General features: G+C 32.0%; 1 pseudogene; it reads left to right on the top strand.

Moving 5' to 3' along the window:
- The first annotated feature begins 3,552 nt into the window (after positions 1-3,552).
- LOC149529591 (bidirectional sugar transporter SWEET3b-like) overlaps positions 3,553-19,047 on the top strand; it is a 99,477-nt pseudogene continuing 83,982 nt past the window's right edge.

Here is a 19,047-nt window from a genome sequence, read left to right as displayed (position 1 = left end):
AAAAAATAATTACATATATATATATATATATATATATATATATATATATATATATATATATATATATATATATATATATATATATATATATATATATATATATATATATATATATATATATATATATATATATATATATATATATATATATATATATATATATATATATATATATATATATATATATATATATATATATATATATATATATATATATATATATATATATATATATATATATATATATATATATATATATATATATATATATATATATATATATATATATATATATATATATATATATATATATAGTAATAAGATGAAACAATGGATTTAAAAAATAAAAGTGCCCAAATTGGGCATTTCATTTCGTTTTTATAGTTTTTTCAAGGCATTTGCATTTATTTATTTTTACCAAGTTTTTTTTTGTTTTTTTTGAACTAATAAACGTTCCTTTTCTTGTGATATGCAAAGATTAAATGGCATTCACATCTAGATTGGCACCCAAGCCTGTCATGTTCAAGTTTCAAGGCGTACCATCAAAATCAAGATTCCATGATGATCATGCAAAAATTAGAGATATAGATTTGGGACATACTGACTTATGAGAATTCCTTAGAATTTACAATAAGCCCATGAAGAGATCAACTCTAGTATCCTCACTTATTTGTTTCAGGTTGGTAAGTGTAGCTTCACATCTTGTATCAGTATAATCAGTAAAAGTAATCATGACACTAGTGCAGCATTTTGTTTCTAAAGAAAAGGTGGTCAAGAGTGTCACTGGAGAGGTTATATTTGACCTCTAACTTGATAACATTGAGAGGGTCTTCCATCTTCCAAGAGCAGATTAGTTCATCAGGCTCTCTTACAAAGTAGTAGAGAGATGGTAAAAGGAGCACTAGCAGGCAACTGACATCATACAATCCTCTTACCTCATTAAGAAGCCTCCTAGGGGAAGGATAATAGAGAAAGTGAATATGACTCAAGGATACATGAAGGAGGACATTGGATATTCCATCATCCTTTTGATCACAATCATGGGTTTACCTGCAGCAAGCCACCTCAACACTTTCATGGTCAACTTCATTGAGACCATCAGAGCAACAAAGATACCACTAGATTGGGCCACCACACTAAGTGAAAACTTGTGTGAGCAATTGAGGGTAGTAAAGGACAAGAAGAAGTTATATATGACTTCTTACATGGCATACCTACTTGAAATGAGGGTGAAAAACTACCTTAGTTTGTATAGGAGAGGTAGTATGCAGGATCCTAATGCCTAACCATATATAGTCTACTCTTAGTTAGTAAAGAAGAAGCTCTTGGCACAGAGCAAGGAGTATAGAATCATGAATGATGCATTCATTTTTGCAATCATTTGATTCATTGAGGGAGATTATGGAAAGAGGTTGTCTGATGAAGCAAAAGCACAAATAATAGTTCTTGGGGCCTACTTCATCCAATTCAAGATGTTCACATATCTACGGATAGCTAGTGCCTCCATTAATCCTAAGAAGCTCCCAAGATATCTAAGTGAAAAATTGGTGCTATTGGAAATTTCCCAGAAAATTGAGTTGGCATATGAGAAGATAAAAAGACAACAGAGACCTTTCTAGGCATGGCCTTTGGTCATTGGACCATATCAGGTGAAACAGAAGCAAGATATTTTATCCTTTGAGAGGGAATGGGAGAATTATCCTCTAAAAGAATACAACTCTCCTTGGCCATACTTTGACAATATTGGGAGAGTGGAGAGTCTGGTAGGAAAGGAATTTCACCATGAGGATGTTGTTGAAGATCACTGGATGAATGCAACAAATGACTACAATGTTTGCATAAGGGATTATTGTAGGATGACTTTGTATCTAGCAAAGAAGGTTCTCTAGTTGAATATCCCAGAGGAGATAAGGCAACAAGATTCAAAGGAGCTACTAGACCCCCTGTTCAACTCAGACAAAATAAGAGAAAGGCCCATTATGAATATTGAGGTTGAGAGGGAGGAGGCCAATGATATTAATCATTGGGTGAGGCATGTCATCAGAATGAAGAAGGATTAGATCAAGCAACCTTTTCCACTTGATCCAATACCTAATACAATGATATTCCATGTGCATGCTCACCTAGAAAGAAGTAGAGGGATGAAAGTAATAATTCCTACCTTCACAATCTAGTCTCCTATCAGGCATGAGATAGTATACCAGCTTGATCGCCCAATTGGATACTATCACCCTCCAGAGAGGAAGGGAAAGAACAAAAGGAAGAGGACCTCCCCTCAAAGAATTCAAATAGAACATGCTGAAGAAGAGGTGCCTCCCCAGTAGCAAGAAGAGAGTGCACAAGGGTCCCAAGATATTGGAGCTACTCAAGTCCAAGATGAACCACAATCACCTCCCATTGTGTCCAACCAACCAAAAGAGGGAGAGATTCTACAAGTCTCCATTCCTCCTGTGAAAGAAGAGCCAACTTCTCCTTCTACCTCCAAGAAAAAAAAGAAGAGGATTAATATTCAAACAAAAAAAGAGGCAAAGGATCAATAGAAGATTGGTGCCTTTCCAATCTATTCCCAAAACAATTTTGGAAAGGGATGAAGAGGAGGAAGAAGAATAATTAGAAGAGGAAGAAGAACAAGTGCCTCTACAAGGAGGAACTTGGCTAGCAAGAGCTACTGAGTGACAAAGGAGAAAGAGTGCCATGGGTACCTTGCTGTCCACCCAAGCAAAACCCTTAGAACTCTCTTCCTTCAAAGATGAAGTACAATACTGGGTGGATGAGTAGAGTGATGAGGGCGATGAAATTTTTACAATGTTAGATTTTGATTTTATGCGGGTGGGTACAAAGTTGATTGGGGATAAGATCATGGATACCCCTATAAGTGAACCTCAACAAGAAGACTGGACATAGATGCCACTAGATACACAGGGTCCTGATCTTACTCCCCCATCTCCACCACAAATTATGGTGGTAGATAAGGGCTCAGTTACTCCTCCACCTTAGAGTTTAGAAGAAGAATAGGTTTAGAAGGAACCATCATAGGAGGAGGAACTATAAAAAATGGTGACCGATGAAGTGTCAAATGAGGGACAAATGTTGGAATATTCTCAACCACCTTCCCAAGACATTGAGGTGCAAACTATAGGGTCTACTAATACTGAGGCTATAGAAGAAGAGCCCTCCCAATAGGAGATAACTCCAAGTAGGAGTGACAAAGGGAAGGAAGTTTTAGAACATACTCCTTTATCATCAAGAGCTAGGCCTTCAGTAGAATGCATCCCTAGATGGATCCAGAGGGAAATAATGAGGAGTATTAAGCCTCAATTTCATGCTTTAGAGGAATACATTTGTAAGATTGTAGAGATTTTGAATAAACCTGAGTCTCCATCTCACGAGGAAACACCATTGGCATTTGTCACTAGCATACAGAATTAGGAATTGTTTGCACAAGTGGTTGTCCCTCCTGAAGACACAAATGCGGAAAGCCTTGGTCTCAAGGATTATGAATTGAAGGATGTTATGTTGGGGAGGCCTACATGGGATTTAGCCTAATTAACAATGACTTTGCAAGTCAAAGAGGTCCTCAAGAACATGGAACCAGATGAGGCTAAACTCCAAACACTTCTAAGGTAGGTCAAGATACTAAAGGGATATATAGCCAAAGTAGTTGGTGCTCTAGATCCTGAGCACCCCAAGCAGACTTTGAACACTATATGTAGAGAAGGGGGAGGTGTATAGCTGGATCCATTTTTGAAAGCCTATCAGTAGTAGCAAGAAATTTTTGAGGAGAAAGGATTTTTTATTATTACAGTGAATTTGAAGTTATTGCATGCTACATAGGAGAATGTGAATAAAATCATAGCAATTTTGAAACAGGACTTTGGGATAATGGATGAAGTACAAGCCTAGAGTAAGGATTTGCAAACTCTACAAGCCATAAAGGGGCAAAGGTACCAACTTTTGATTGATGTATATACTGAAGAAGAATTAGATATAATTGATGATTGGATAGAGAAGATAGTAGATAGCAATAAAGTAATGGAAACATTACTTGAGGAGATCCATTGGGTCAAGCATCAAGCCCAAGAGAAAATTTTGGAAGTAGATAAACATTAAAATAATGCATGCTTGGATATTTTTGAAGATGATGAATGAGAGAAGTCATTGAATATTGAGGTGGTAGTAGCAAATTTTAGGAAGATTGTTGTGGATATTGTTGATGATGAGGACATCTGATAAGCCTTCAGGACTGAAGAAGCATTGTTAGAATTGGATACCAAACTTAGAGATTTTGCTAGCACCTGAATTGAGGTAGATGATTACTGACAAAAGGTCAAAGACAAATATGAGGCTTTGGATTTACCAAATGCTACCAAAATTATTGAGATTATAGAGAAATTCAAGGGCAAACATCCAAACATAGCTTTGGGATGAAAAAGAACAAAACCCAAATGCCAAAATTTCAATTTTGACACTCAGTAAAATTTTTAGATTTTGGACCATTTTGAGGTGCACGGCTCTGCAGGTCCATAGGTATGTAGGTGCACAGGTCCATAGGTCCACAACTCTACAAGTACGCATTTTCAAAAAAGTTCCACCGATAGTTAATTGCCAGTTTTAAAAATAGAGTTTTCCATGCATTAGAAATGCATTCTGATGGTAGTTTAACTCCTACAAATGCCCTGTAAAGGATCAACTTCTATTTTTGGCACTTCCAGACACTTCCACTTCAACTTGGAGTTTTCTCTTTCTCTCTTCTCTCATATTTCTTTGTTTTAAACATGTAAAAGGCTCATGCATCCAATTAATGAATATAAAATGGATGGAGTCCCTCTAAGCACTAGTTAAATAGTTAGTTTGTATTTAATTAGTTGTTTTATTGTTTTAAAAGCATTTTATTGCATGAATATATCTCTCACTCTTAACACAAATTAAGGAGACGATTTCTTATAGATACCCTATTGTAATATGTAACAAGGACCGCCATTATTATGCAATAAAATTATGTTTTTGGTGCTCACATTTGGAGTGTAGTGATTCTTGCCTGAATGTGTCATTCTTGTGTGAATTTTGTTCATGAGATTGTGATTGAGCCAAAGGTTTATTGCGTTGTTCCTAGTTGTACAATCTTTTAATTTTGGTGTTTGCTGTAGATTTACAAATTCTACTAACGTATCGAGCTCGAGAAGAAATTATAAAATTGTGCCTACATAAATGTTTGTCTCTCATGAGCACACTTTTCGTGGCCTTGCAATTTGATGAAGAGTGAAACATCATTTGGTTATTGAAATTTTCCTTTGATGATTGCATCAGTGGAATCTAGGAAGCACTATTCATATTTTCATTAGTTACTTATTGATCTCTTCGAAAGCTTAACTCATAGACGTGTTGTTTTTTGTAGCTTATGTCTATTAGGATTTCAATTCCATGTTATTTTCTTTCAAATTCATGTTATTTGTTTTAAATTTTTTTTTTTTTCTTTATTAACCCCTTGTTAGAATAGGATTTTATACTAGTTGCACAGTTAGATTGCATTCATAAAAAACATAAAAATACAAAATCATAGCTTTCTTTTAGTGTTATTTTTGAAATAGTATGCAGATTCTACATTCCATCTAAAATCAAAACAAACCAAAAAAGGCCTCCTCGTGAACATTCACATTTATCTTCAACTGAGCGAGTTCCAGTAGGTTGCAAGATCAACTAGAACCTTGGAGTCAATTTACAAAATCAGCTTTTCAAGAGAGGAGTTTGCAAGAATTCCTGTCATTTAGCATTGTGTAAAATGACAGCTCAAGAGTACCTATTGGGAGCATGCTCAAACAAGGAAAAGTTAGTTGTACATGTTCATATAAGAAGATTCAAGTAATGAAATAACTAAACAACTTGTGTTTTACTAAGCTAAACAATTGACAAATATGATTCCCAGAAAACCTTAGAGCAGCTCAACAAGGGCACCTAATGTGAACCTTATTGGTTTGATCTAGTTGGAGGGATGTGGATGTGCTCTCTTAAACACAAAAATTTGAATCCCAAAGATTTTGAAATGCAATTCAAGATGAGATGTGAATCTAACTAAAATGAGTAAGGAATGCTTCAAGAGGAGGCAATGGAAGAATCCATTCTCAAAACATCCTAAGAAGTGGAGGTGAATGCAAGAAAGCAAACTAAACTATCAATGGAAGAATAGAATCTAAAAACTACCAAAGGGTCAGTAAAAATGCATAAAAATTACTAAAAGCTCTAGAACTATACTAGCATGATAACAATGCAAATTATGGAGATGGAAAATGCTTGAGACAAGGGCTCTATTTATAGGTTTGAAAGCGGCCTTGGGGAGGTGGCATCTATGTGGCATCCACATAGGTGCCACAAGGGAGACACATGGGCTAAGAAGACAAGCCATGCAAAGGTCAACATAAGCATTTTCAGTGAAAGTGATGGCTCAAGGTTTGCTCACACATGTGTGAGAAACCTTGGAGAAAGGAAAAGGGGACAAATGTGTAAGAGGTATGAATAAAATAATAAAATAAAAGCTTTATTGGATCTTGAGTTGCTCACACATATGTGAGCAAACACTTAGGGACTAAAATGTGCTTAGAAAAGTGTTTACGATTAATTAAGTGGGATTAAGTAGTGGGTAGACTTAGAATGATGAGAGTGATGGGTGTAGAATAGGTTTTTAGGATGGGATTAGGATTAAATTAAATAGGATTTAACTTAATCATAGGATAAAAGAATTTAATACATTAGAGGGAGAGTATTTAGATTAAATTTAAATGCATTAGGGAAATGAACCTATTTAATTAAATAAGAAGAATAATATGACAAATATAAGTAATTAATAATTAATTAATTATGATGTCAAAGGAAATATTAAATGAATTAATATAGCATTTGGGACGATTTTAAGTGTCTACAATAAGGAACAAGATGTGTCTTTTTAATCTTATAACTTGAAATCTATTCTCAAAGGATTTAATATTAGATATAAAATAAGTGGTAAAGTATGAATGCCTCAAGTTGCAAAGACAATACTTGATCTTTCTTCAAAGAAGTTAAATGGGATTCACTGGTTTTGGCCAAGGTTTGTTGAAATCTAGTCTATAAATTATCACAAGGTGGCCCACCTAGTCTTCCATTGGATTAATCATCTAAACTCAAAGTGGATAATTGAGCACTAATATTATAATCTATCCACCTACCCTCTATATTTCTAGTATTTGGTCTTTGTTCACACCAATTATTAACATCCCCTACTAAACCAAGCATGTCATAATTTTATTTAGATCCCACTTCAATTATTTCATGGCTTTCACCCTATTAGAAAGAATAATTCTTGTCATTTCCAATGATTGAGAGATCTACTTGAGGGCTTCAATGAGAAAATTCTTATAGATTTTTGTATGTTCTTATTACAATTAAAATGCCTAGAGGTATCTCATTCATATAAATATTATGAAATGTTACTATTAGAAATTTTATTTTGATATGACCTAAAAAGATCATCTTGATTACTCGCATGACATGATAATCACCTATTATATATGAGTTTACTCGTGTGATTAATTCTCTACTGAAGCAATTAGTTTTCTCTGTCCAACCTAATTTGTTTAATTATGAAATAGTGCCAAAATATTAAGTGAGCATCAAGATCTATCTCATCTATTAACGCATAAATGCAAAATTTATTGAAATCATATTGATGTAATCTTTGTTGGATTGGTAAGATCAAAGAATTATAGAGCATGTCGAGGAAGAAGATTAAAATAATGGAAAGAACCATAATTTTTATTCACCATAAATCTTTCATTTCTATAGTAACCTAGTTGTTCTTAAAATGGAAAAACAATCTCAAATACTTTCTTGTGCACATTTAATGAAATACCTCTCCAGCTACCCTATCTCTATTGTAATAATGGAGGAACCTAATATAAAATATGCATTTTCATATTTAAACTTCTTCCAAATTTCATAATAAAGAAATTTGATCTTAATTGAACATCTTGTAGATTTTTCTTATATTTTTTTAGTCTGACCTATGAAACAACAAATTTACCATCAATCTTTGTGGTTGGCATGTTAGATTTTATTATGTTGGGAAGCTTATGAATTAGGTTGACATCTATAGCCCACCAAAGCTAACTAAAATTAGGGTGTTTAAATATTCACATCCTTCGATTCAGAATCATTATATAAATTAGCTTCTTAAGTTTTCTATTAAATGATGTAAATGGTTTTCTATGTGAAAATTAAATCTTGTCGTATCACAACAATCCCAAAACTAGTTATAGCAAAAATAATGATCTATTTTTCACTAATCTTAAAGCCTTTCTAGGGTGCTCATTAGTAACCACTAACCTCAAAACACTTCACATTAAACACTAAATGATAGTCATTTTATGGGGTGAAACCTTTAGGCATGAATATAATCAAACTTTGCAGCCTTTGCAAGGTTTTCTTCTTTGTTTTGAGGTATTAAATAATTAAAAGTTATTTTAAATCAAATTGGTTGATAATTTCATTTTGCACTAGAGCCACTATTGTAAAAGATAATTAAGAATTTTATTTTATGATTCAACCATAATTAGAAAAATAGATTGATAATTTAGTTTTGTGACTCAGACATTATTCGAAAAATTAATTGGTCTCGAGAAGGAGAGAGAAAAAGTAGGGAAAAGACTCTATATTTTAAAACCATATAGAAAGAATCAATATAACAATAGGAATATGATCTAAACTACTCTAAAGAGTAAATAAAAATCTGAAATATATAATTTAAGCTCCAAAAAAATGCACACATCAATTTATGTTTAAATATAAATAAACTAGGGCATCACAAAAAGAAATGTAAGAGAATTCAGTAACTCAAAAATTCTCATAATCTAAGCTCTCAAAAATTACTGATTGATCTATCTAATTAAAAATAGAATATTAAATACTAGAAATACAAAAAAAATTATGAAAACATGCTACAAGACTTAATTTACACTGAGTACGTAGCTAGAAAACATACCAAAATAGAAAAGATGCCCTGCTTTCGTCAATAGTACAATTATCTTTGTGCAATCACCTTCATTGCATCAAGAGTAGTTCAGTGTTGCATGATAAATATATAGCCACAAGATCTATAGAAGAATTGATAACACTAGTGAATGTGGAATTATTTGGTTCCAAACTTTTCTTTAGCATTTGGTAAAAGTAATTGAGAGCCTTCCCCCTAATCCATTTTGTACACAACCTAAAATAATTGTAGAGTTTCATACTATTTTTTATTTACATAATTTATCAAATAATCCCCTTGATCATTAATTCATCCTTCTCTTGCATACCATGTTAGCAAGAGCTCCCTAAAGCAACATTTCAAGAAATTACAAATTGTGTAGGCATTTTGTTAAGTAAGATCAAATGGATCCATTAACTCCCATGTGTTGTGCATGCAAGAAAAATATGGAAGCATAAAGGATGCACTTTATTAGTTTTATAAACGCCACATGAAAGACGAAATGCAAATTTTCATCATTTTTTAAATTGATTATAAAAAGACTATCGAGAAAATTGTTCCAGCCAATCATAAAATGAATATAAAAGAGTACAAAACTAACTAACATAATGAAATGATCAAAACTTTAGATTAAAAGTATTTGGCCCAATTTTTAAGACAAGATTAATGAGAGAAAATACACATGGAAATTCTTCTACCTTAATGATAGGAACTAACAATAATTTGAAGAGTTAGTGATGATGGGTAACATCCCACCTAGGAACCCAAAATAAATTAACTTATTATGTCACTAAGTTTGCTAAACTTTTTTTTTTGAAAGGTTAAAACAAACAAGAGATAACATAGCAGAAGAAATACAATAATAATTACATATCTCAAGGGTTCCATAATGTTAAATTGCACACATAAGTTTTAATAAGATTAAATCTTATAAGTAAACATAGTACATGTCATAGAATAACCACATGTGCAAAAATAGACCTGAAAGAATATACAAGCACATAAGATGCTACATGGCATAACTAGAATGCATAATCATCCTTTGTACAAGTCACAGGGTATGAAATGCTAAAAGAATATACATCATGATAGAATACAACATCACATAGGATCTCAAATAATCAAAGTACAATGTACTAGAATATGACCATATAACATAATCACAAGACAAGAAGAATAGAACAACTACACAAGGTACATCCAGCATCGACATTGAGTTGTCAAATCTCAATGGTATAAAAAATACTACCACCCGACCTCATGGAACCTAAATGGCCCACTCCCACCTTGCTAAGGAGATAATCTCAAGTCCCAAATAGATAACAATCCAAAGGTCATAATAAGAATCTACGTCAAGGAATCTTGATAGCAATCTATCTCAAAGGTACCAATTACACAAGTAACATCTAATCCCAGAGGCAACAAGGACACACAAGAAACCTAATATGCATGTGGGTAAGTCTCATCACATGAATAAACTCTAAGGTTACCCTAGTAGTCTCTCTAGACTCTAAACTCCCTAGTGACTCTATGCGGCATCGGTATCCTTTCTTACAGACAAGGCATACTAACGAGACAAGGTTGCAACCGAGCATCCTTTGTACTCCCACCTAGCCTATACTATTACTCAAGGCATGGGCGAGGTAATACACTAACTCTTGTTAATTCATTTTAACCCCATTAATGAAATGTTATCACTTATTAATACAACTAACAATGGGTTACCCAGAACACCTCTTTAGGGATTTGGCCTCCATTGCAAGCCACTTCCCAACATACACATAGATAGCCTACCCTAAGCTCATAAAATTATATCTCATAAAATCACAATATTCACCTTGGTCCTATATAAGAAATTGGAAAAAACTAATGGATAAATCACAATCTTCACCTCAATCATATATAAATAACTGAAAAGTACCAATAGATAAATTGCAATATTCACCTTGGTCCTATACAAGCAACTGGAAAGTACCAATAGATAAATTACAATATTCACCTAAGTCCTATACAAGCAACTGGAAAGCACCAATAGATAAATCACAATATTAACCCCAGTCCTATATAGGCAACTAGAAAGCAACAATAGATAACTGATCGAAAACCTCATAGGTTACACCAAGAAAATCACAATACATGAGCTTACAAAAAAGAACTTGATTCATCACACAAACATATGGATATAGCACATTGGTTGGGAATAAAATAATCGAGACTAAACAACATCACATAATAGCATCATAAAACCATCACTTGTCAAGCCTCTGGTAAACAATCTTATTTCACCGAACTACTAGGTTTTCCCAAAAACTCATCACAAGATAAAACACAAAACCTCAATAGGTATATAAAATAAGCGTAGTTAATCAACCATTTTTTTTATTTTTATTTTTTTTAATATGATTCCGTAAAAAATGATTTGTGTCAAATTCAAGTTTACATTTCATAATTGTATCACAATTGGATAAATGTTATCAATCATGCAATATTGTCGTGTTATTAATTTAATAATCTTAAATCATGAATGATTTAATTAACAACATAAATGTATATTATTAGATTAAATATTACTATCAATTCCATTTCTAAAATATTAATTTGACTTCTATTTAAGTCTAATATTAATATTTACTTTTCATTTAATCCATAATGCAACTCGAGATAACTCAAACTTTAAGTTATAATTATAATTAAACTATTTGCAATTTCATATTTAAATATTCATAACTAGATGATTATATAGTTAACTCAACTATAACTCTTCTTAAAATATAGCTACATTGCAAATATATATTTATTAACTTATAACTCTACTTGCATTAATAAATATATAACAAGTTATAACCCACTTAGAGTTTTTCAGAAAGAATTACTATTAAAAACCTATGCTTATAAAAAAATAAGTAGTATTTATTTATTTAATTTTCAAAATAAATAAATAATACATTTTTTTAATTAATAGTTTTTTTTTAATTTCTGTAATTGATAATTAATCATATTTTTTATTTTTTATTTTTCTTATTTTTAAATCCAAATATTAAATTATATTTTAATAAAATAAAAATAAATATGTAATTAGTATTTGTGCATGCCTTTGACCTCTCCAATCACGCAATCATAATATACTTAGTTTTTTATATTTAGTATAATTGTTTTCACATGCATGTATAAGTTTAGCTACAACATGTTTTTCTCTTAATTAATCTTTTGTCTTCTGAATAAATTTTGCAATTAAATTATTTTAGATATAAGAAGAATATTTATCTTTATTTAGAAAACTCATGATAATCACATGACAAATTTAAAGTTCAAACCCTAGCTACTCTTTTATTGTTTTCTTCCAATATTCTATAATCGAATTAGAAAGGGTTTTAGAAGAATACAGTCATAATCATTTTTTAAATTTTTCTACAATTTTTTTGAGTCACATTTTCTTGATTCATAAGTTTTCTTTTTCAAAATCTACAACATAATTCTTTATCCCAAAAAATTATTACAATAAATTAATAAACATTATGCAAGCACCTAGAAAGACACAAAGTAGACAAATCTTTAGATAAAATTCTACCATGGGTTTTCAAACCCTACTCCAAAACAACCACTAAAATCTAAGATAGCCTGCAAATGCATGCAAATCCAAACCCTCAAAAACTTTCAACAATTCTTTTGCTCCAATTCTAAATTTTGCTACCCAAAATCTGTGTGAAGAAATGAATTCTAATCTCCTAATAAAGAATTTCTCAACGTAGGATTTCAGTTTTACGAACATGCAAAAGACTCTCCTTAAAATCAAAAATATTATTTTAATTTATTAATTCTTTGTGAAATATTTTTTAATTCTGTTGCTCGGTTATCAAAAATTCCTTAATTCCTACCTTATTAGTGCTATGGTTATTCTTGAAATATGCCTCCATTTTAAGCACTAAAATGGTCACTTACTCTCAGAGTTTTTAAGAAACTCTTCAATATCTCTGGCATGTTCCTAGCTCTGCCCAACACTTTGAATTTTCAAAATCTAGCTTCTGAGTCCAAAGTTATCACAGGTTAATGGAGAGACCCAAAATACATATTTTCAATTCTATCATTAACCATTAACCTCTAAAGAGGTTAAGATAAGCTTATGAGATTAACCATTAACCTTCTAAAAAGAGGTTAAGAGTTGGGGTTCAAAACACATATTTCAAACTGAATCATTAACCATTAACCTTTTTAATAAGAGGTTAATGTTCAAGTTCAAAAGATGTGTTTCTAAGATGGTTATTAATCTTTCAAATGATAAAGTGAAGGAAATGAAAGATAGAGGCAATGAAAATTGTGTTCTGATTTCCAAAATTGAAGGGCATTCAAATATGGAAGTAGTAACTAGAAATCTAAGCTTGTAATTTGTCTGATATAAAAGCCTCAGCATTTGGAGTAGAAAATTTGAAATGTCAAGGAGCAGTGTCCTTACCTAAGTGCTTCACCATGGTTCATAAGCTTATTGTTGTGGTTGAATTTGAGCCTTCCCCACATGTGGCTGTGAGAAAACCAGGGAGCTTAATGCCTTGCTAATTGGATTTATTCTTTCAAGATAGTGGCCATATTGGTGATCAGATAAAGATTAAATATGAAGTACTTTTAGTTTGAGAGCCTGTGAGTTTCCCACATACCTGATCATAGTGAGGATGCAAAGCTTCATGGATGAAAACATGACACTTGTTTGATCAAATACTTTGAAAGCATTTCTATAATGTCACTGGAAGGATTGTCTTCATCCACTATCACACAGGAGATAATAGCATTCGTAATTAATAAATGCAAAGCCTATAAATTGTTTTACATAATGGCTTAGCTCTGCCATTTCCTGCAAATCAGGTTTAGCCAGATAAGTCCAATCCATATGTGACAAAATTTTTAAGTTTTGAATGAAATATGTCATTATCCAAACACATGAGTCATACCCATACTTTCAGCCACAATTATGCCTTCTCCTCCTAACCTATGACACTTAGTGGTGACCATATATAGAGTATGTAATCTATTTAACAAATTTCTATGCCTCTAGATGATATTGCCTAACTAATAGAGACATGTGGGATATCTATCTTCTCAACATATTATCATTGAATGGTCCTCCTTGGCAATTGATAATCCATGTATAGAATGGAGTGTTATATACACTATTCAAAACCCAGAGAAATGATAGGCTAGACATGACAAAATAATCACAAGGCAATAATATCATAGCATTCAACAATAAAGGTAACGGATACACCAAGGTGACATTAGAAGAATCACATAGATATATTCAATTTGTTACAATTTGTGGGTGTGAGTAAATGATCGTCAACAATATCCTTGTGAATGCCTAATATGAGCTCCAAAACATGGTGATCCTTAGTCAAATGCATAGTGGCAAGCTACATATATGCAAAATTTGAAATCATAGATAATGTAATAAAATTGTTTGATCAAATGATAGTCAAGGATTAATTAAGATATTATAGAATAATATTGATAAATCTATTTGATAGAATGTTTGGTTTATCACTTTGAAGCTAGAAATAAAGAGCCAGTGTGAGGTTGAAGACATTTGGTATAATCAAGAAAAAGAACAACAACTGAACCATGAAATACAAATATCAAAGGCTGGATTATGCTCCCATTTTAAAAAGTACACTTCCAAATGTTGGTGATACCATTTTAGGAAGTATTAGCCTTCAAGATTTTGGGTCATCTCTTGAGAGCAAGAAGAGGACCCCTTTAGCAAGAAAGATATTGGAAAGCGGCCTAGCTCAAGTAGGAGAGCATCCCATTTCAGCACAGTTCCCTAATCTAGTATTGGAATGCATGAAAGCCTATCACATAAATACCAAGGAAATCATTTCATCAAATAATAAAGTGATTGTCCATTTGGATCCTATTTCTATTGGCATTACCTTCCAACTACCTATCAAAGTGCAATATGCCAACATCAATCTAAGAATTTCTAAGGAGTACTATATGGAAAATCAAACTCAGTGTTTAAACATTGTTGCCAAGTCATGGCTCTTGCAACCAAGGAAAGGGAAATCTCAACTAGCCAAATCCATCTACAGATCATTGTTAAAGGAAGATGTAGTGAACATGGTAACTATATTAAGTAGGATAATAGGACTCTAGGATTTACATGAGTTTGAAGGTTAGATGTTCTTGTTTATTAACATGGTCTGTGAAGGGAAGCAACACATTGATTGGGCTGAAATTATCAATGACTCACTACATAGGCAACTCATGGAACATCAAGAAAATGATTGTTTCTACATGACTTCATACCTTTTCTACACTATTGCAAGTATTAAATGTTTTCCAGGGCTTAATCAAGAAGGTATATATGATGTTACGACTATTATTTACAACCATCTTCCTCAGTTACAATATGACAATAGCCTCCACCATTTTAGAAGAGTCAATGATGAATTCACGATGTTGATTGTAAGCAAAATTCAGGGAGAAATCAGACTTAGAATTTCACCAAAAGCAATGATGAAAGTACAAAAATATGGAAGTGTTTTCATATAGTTCCCAAAGTTCACTTATATTAGGTTAGCTACCTATGATGGGTGTCCCCTAATGCTACCTAGATTTGTTGATGATAAACTACTCCTAATTGAAATGTGCAGGAAGATTAGTCAAATCAATAAACATTGCAAGAATAGGAGGATAGATGAAATACCTTTTCCTATCAGCATCAAATATTATAGTTGTGATACTGCATCAGATGTGAGGAACATAGAGAGATCCATTGCCACAATAAATTTTCATCCTTATACTATGTGTTTCCCTTATGATAGTAAAGGCTATGCAGTTAATGAGTTAAAGATAAACCCTAGCCTTGGTCACTTTCTAGCTCTAGAGGACTTTTCAAAGGATTGTGAAAATGATTTCAAAGTTAGGAAGAGAGATTGGATGCAACTTATAGTAAGGCAGGTAATAGACTTCAAGATGGATATTGATGTGACAGGTGTAAATGATGATGAAGTTTCCTTGGTCGATCCCTTCTACTATGAGAAAATAAAATTACTAGATCTTCCTCCTATTGATTGATTAGTTCAAGAGTTAAAAATCTTGAAAGAAAGAACTGCCTATGTCCTTAAAAGAACAAGAGATTGGGTTAGTAAAATCTGAGTAGAAAAAGTGATTGGTGAATTTCCAAGTAAAGCAGAGGATAGGTAATCAAGGAGAATCATCTTGAATGGAATTAAAGGAAACTTCTGGTGAGAAAATACATCAATTAGATATAAGTGTTCTAGATTAAGATGAAGATCTAAATTATTTGGCTAAGTTTACAATCAAAAGAAGGACAAAAATGAAAGGTAGATCTAATAGAGTGAATCAAAAAGGAAATGAACCTAATGAGAAGGATCAAAGAACTCCTCAAACTATTAAACCATGCATTCCCATTACAACCTCTCATGATGTAGTAATTCCTCATTCAAGCCTCTCTCCTCCTAAGATATCATTAATAGACATCACATAGTTGGACTATCAATTATCTAATTCAAAAGAGTTAATGATGATTGCTGAAAATATAATAGGTGACATGCAAGTTTCAGATACTACGCATTCATGGTTCCAAACTAGTCTTCAGAAGAAGAAGAAAGTCATTCAAATGATCTCACCTCCATTTGATGTGATCTCTAGTTTCCTTCAAAAGCCTCATAAAGTGAAAAATACTAAAGTGATGTCCAAGTTAGCCATTGATAAAACTTCAGGCAATCTATGCATAGAAATAGCCAAGTCCATAATTAAAAAGAATGTTGATGAAGCATCCGAGTTAGATTTCATTCTAGATAAGGTTGATCTTGGTCCATCTACTACAGAAAGAGACTTTCAAAATTTTGAAGTTAGTGTTGCCCAAATGTTACAAAGAGCAAAGAAAGAGAAAAGATCCAGGGAGCAACTCAAGGAGCAAGTTCAGATGTTGGTGTCTTACATCAATTTGATTATCAATTCCTCTAATACAAAGATAGTAGTTACTTCACCAGCCTTAGCAAGTCTTGATGGCATTCTTGATCATGTTGTTATTGAAAGAGTAAACAAACACAAGTCACATAGTATGATGATCGAAGCTTGGATAAGCAAAATGATAGAAGATGCTTCAAAACTCATAACTGGAGTGCAGGAAATATATGGAAAAGCCATCAAATAGATATAGGAAATTTCTAAAGAGATAGAAAGTAGTAAAGAATAGAAAGTCACCTAGCAAAAAGTAGCTGATGAATTACAAGAAATAGACAAGTTAGATACAAGCACCCTAGTTCTTGAGAAAATTATTGCTGATCCAAGTGAGAATCAAACACATATTTGGAGTAAAAGTGTTAATTGGAAAATGATAAATATTAGCAAAGGGATCATTGAGTTTGAAAAGCTAATAGCTTCTTGGGAGCAGCCAAAAAAAAAAGTTACGGATGAATTAGTCTCTACTATCATAGGTGGGGTGGCAGTAAGTGATCTTTAACATATTGATTGCCAATTTATTCTTGATTCTTTCAGTATCAAAATTCATTCAGAAATAGAGAATCCAGTATTAGATGCCAAAACTATGATGAAGCTCATTCTGGTCACAATCACTCTGAAAGATTGCAACATTTCAGCCTATTGACAAGAGTTAGAAGAGATCCAAGATAACTACTTCATAGCCAAACTCAAGATGGAGAACATATTCATTCCCAATTATGATTCAATGATTATTATCATCGACACTTATAGGGCTTTCTAGGATAAGTCAATTATGTCCAAGTAGATAGAGTTCATAGCTAGAAGAATAGTGATTGAGTATGTATTTTTCTTTGAAAGTTTTCCTTGTATAGGTTAATTTTATTGAGGTTAATTAAACTCTTCAAAATTATGTATTTTGGAGGTAGTTATTAACCATGAAGAGGTAGTTATTAACCTTTGTTTCTATATAAGAAGTCTTTTTGGCTTTGTAAGGGAACTTTTGGACTTTAGAATAAGGGAACACTATGTTGAAATTTTGATCAGAAGACAAATTTTGGAAAGTATGTATAGCTTTTGTCTCTAAAATTGAAAATCTCTATTATGTTCTTGGTGCAAGAAAATGAAATGAGATACGCTTTTGGTTTCTTGTTCTAAAATCAATATTGTTGCAATATAAACTACTAATTCTTTTGTAGTGAGTGTTTTCACTGTATTGTGCAAATTTTTATGAATCATGAATCAGCATGGTAATAATGGTCATTTTCAAACATAGTTCTTGATTGCCTTTGTTATCATTCTATGTTGACTCAAGAAGTTTTGAGGTAGTGTGGTGCATTCGTCCTGAACGGCTTTCTTTTGATCTTTAAAATTTTAGATTCTTTATTTGAAAATATTTTAAAATTATATCATATGAGGGAGTTGCCCCTCTAAATGCAAAGGAAGACCACATATCAAGGGCCTATCCAACTATTGTGAATGGTTTGCCACATACACTCTGTTGAGCCATTGTTACAATGACAAATCTATTTACCAACAACTTTTAATTAGAATAAAGTTTATTTAAATGATTCTCACTTTGTTTTTATAAAATAAGAAGATGTATTTAGAAAGTATATTTATCAATTTAACTAATAAGAATATTTAGAGTTCATTATTAAAATGAAACTTTGAAATTAATTATATTTAAATTAAATAAATATAATTATGCTAAATTTGGTCTTTTAATTAAATCATTAAATTTATTTCCATTATTTAATTAATTAATTATAATTATAATTTGACTTTTTCATAAAAAAATTATTAAATTAAATCAATAAAATAATATCTTTATTTGATTTAATTAGAACTAAAAATCATAGCAAACCCACAAATTGAAAAAGGAAAACTCATCTAAAAGATAAAGTACGAAATCGAACTTAATGGTCAAAATCTCAAATTCGTGTCACTTGACAAATTTGAAAAGGTAAATAACTCATATACTTGTCCTATATCTTAGGACAATTGGATCAAGTTTAGGATTTGCACTCAATAACTATCTCCTCTCTTTACCATTGAGATACTATGATAGGGCATGCTTATCCTGGCAATTT

Source organism: Cupressus sempervirens, chromosome 11 (assembly GCF_028749045.1).
Source record: "Cupressus sempervirens isolate cs-2001-9-10 chromosome 11, ASM2874904v1, whole genome shotgun sequence".
NCBI classification, from domain to species: domain Eukaryota; kingdom Viridiplantae; phylum Streptophyta; class Pinopsida; order Cupressales; family Cupressaceae; genus Cupressus; species Cupressus sempervirens.
The sequence above is the reverse complement of the archived record's forward strand: the minus strand, read 5'-3'. Positions and strand labels throughout refer to the sequence as shown.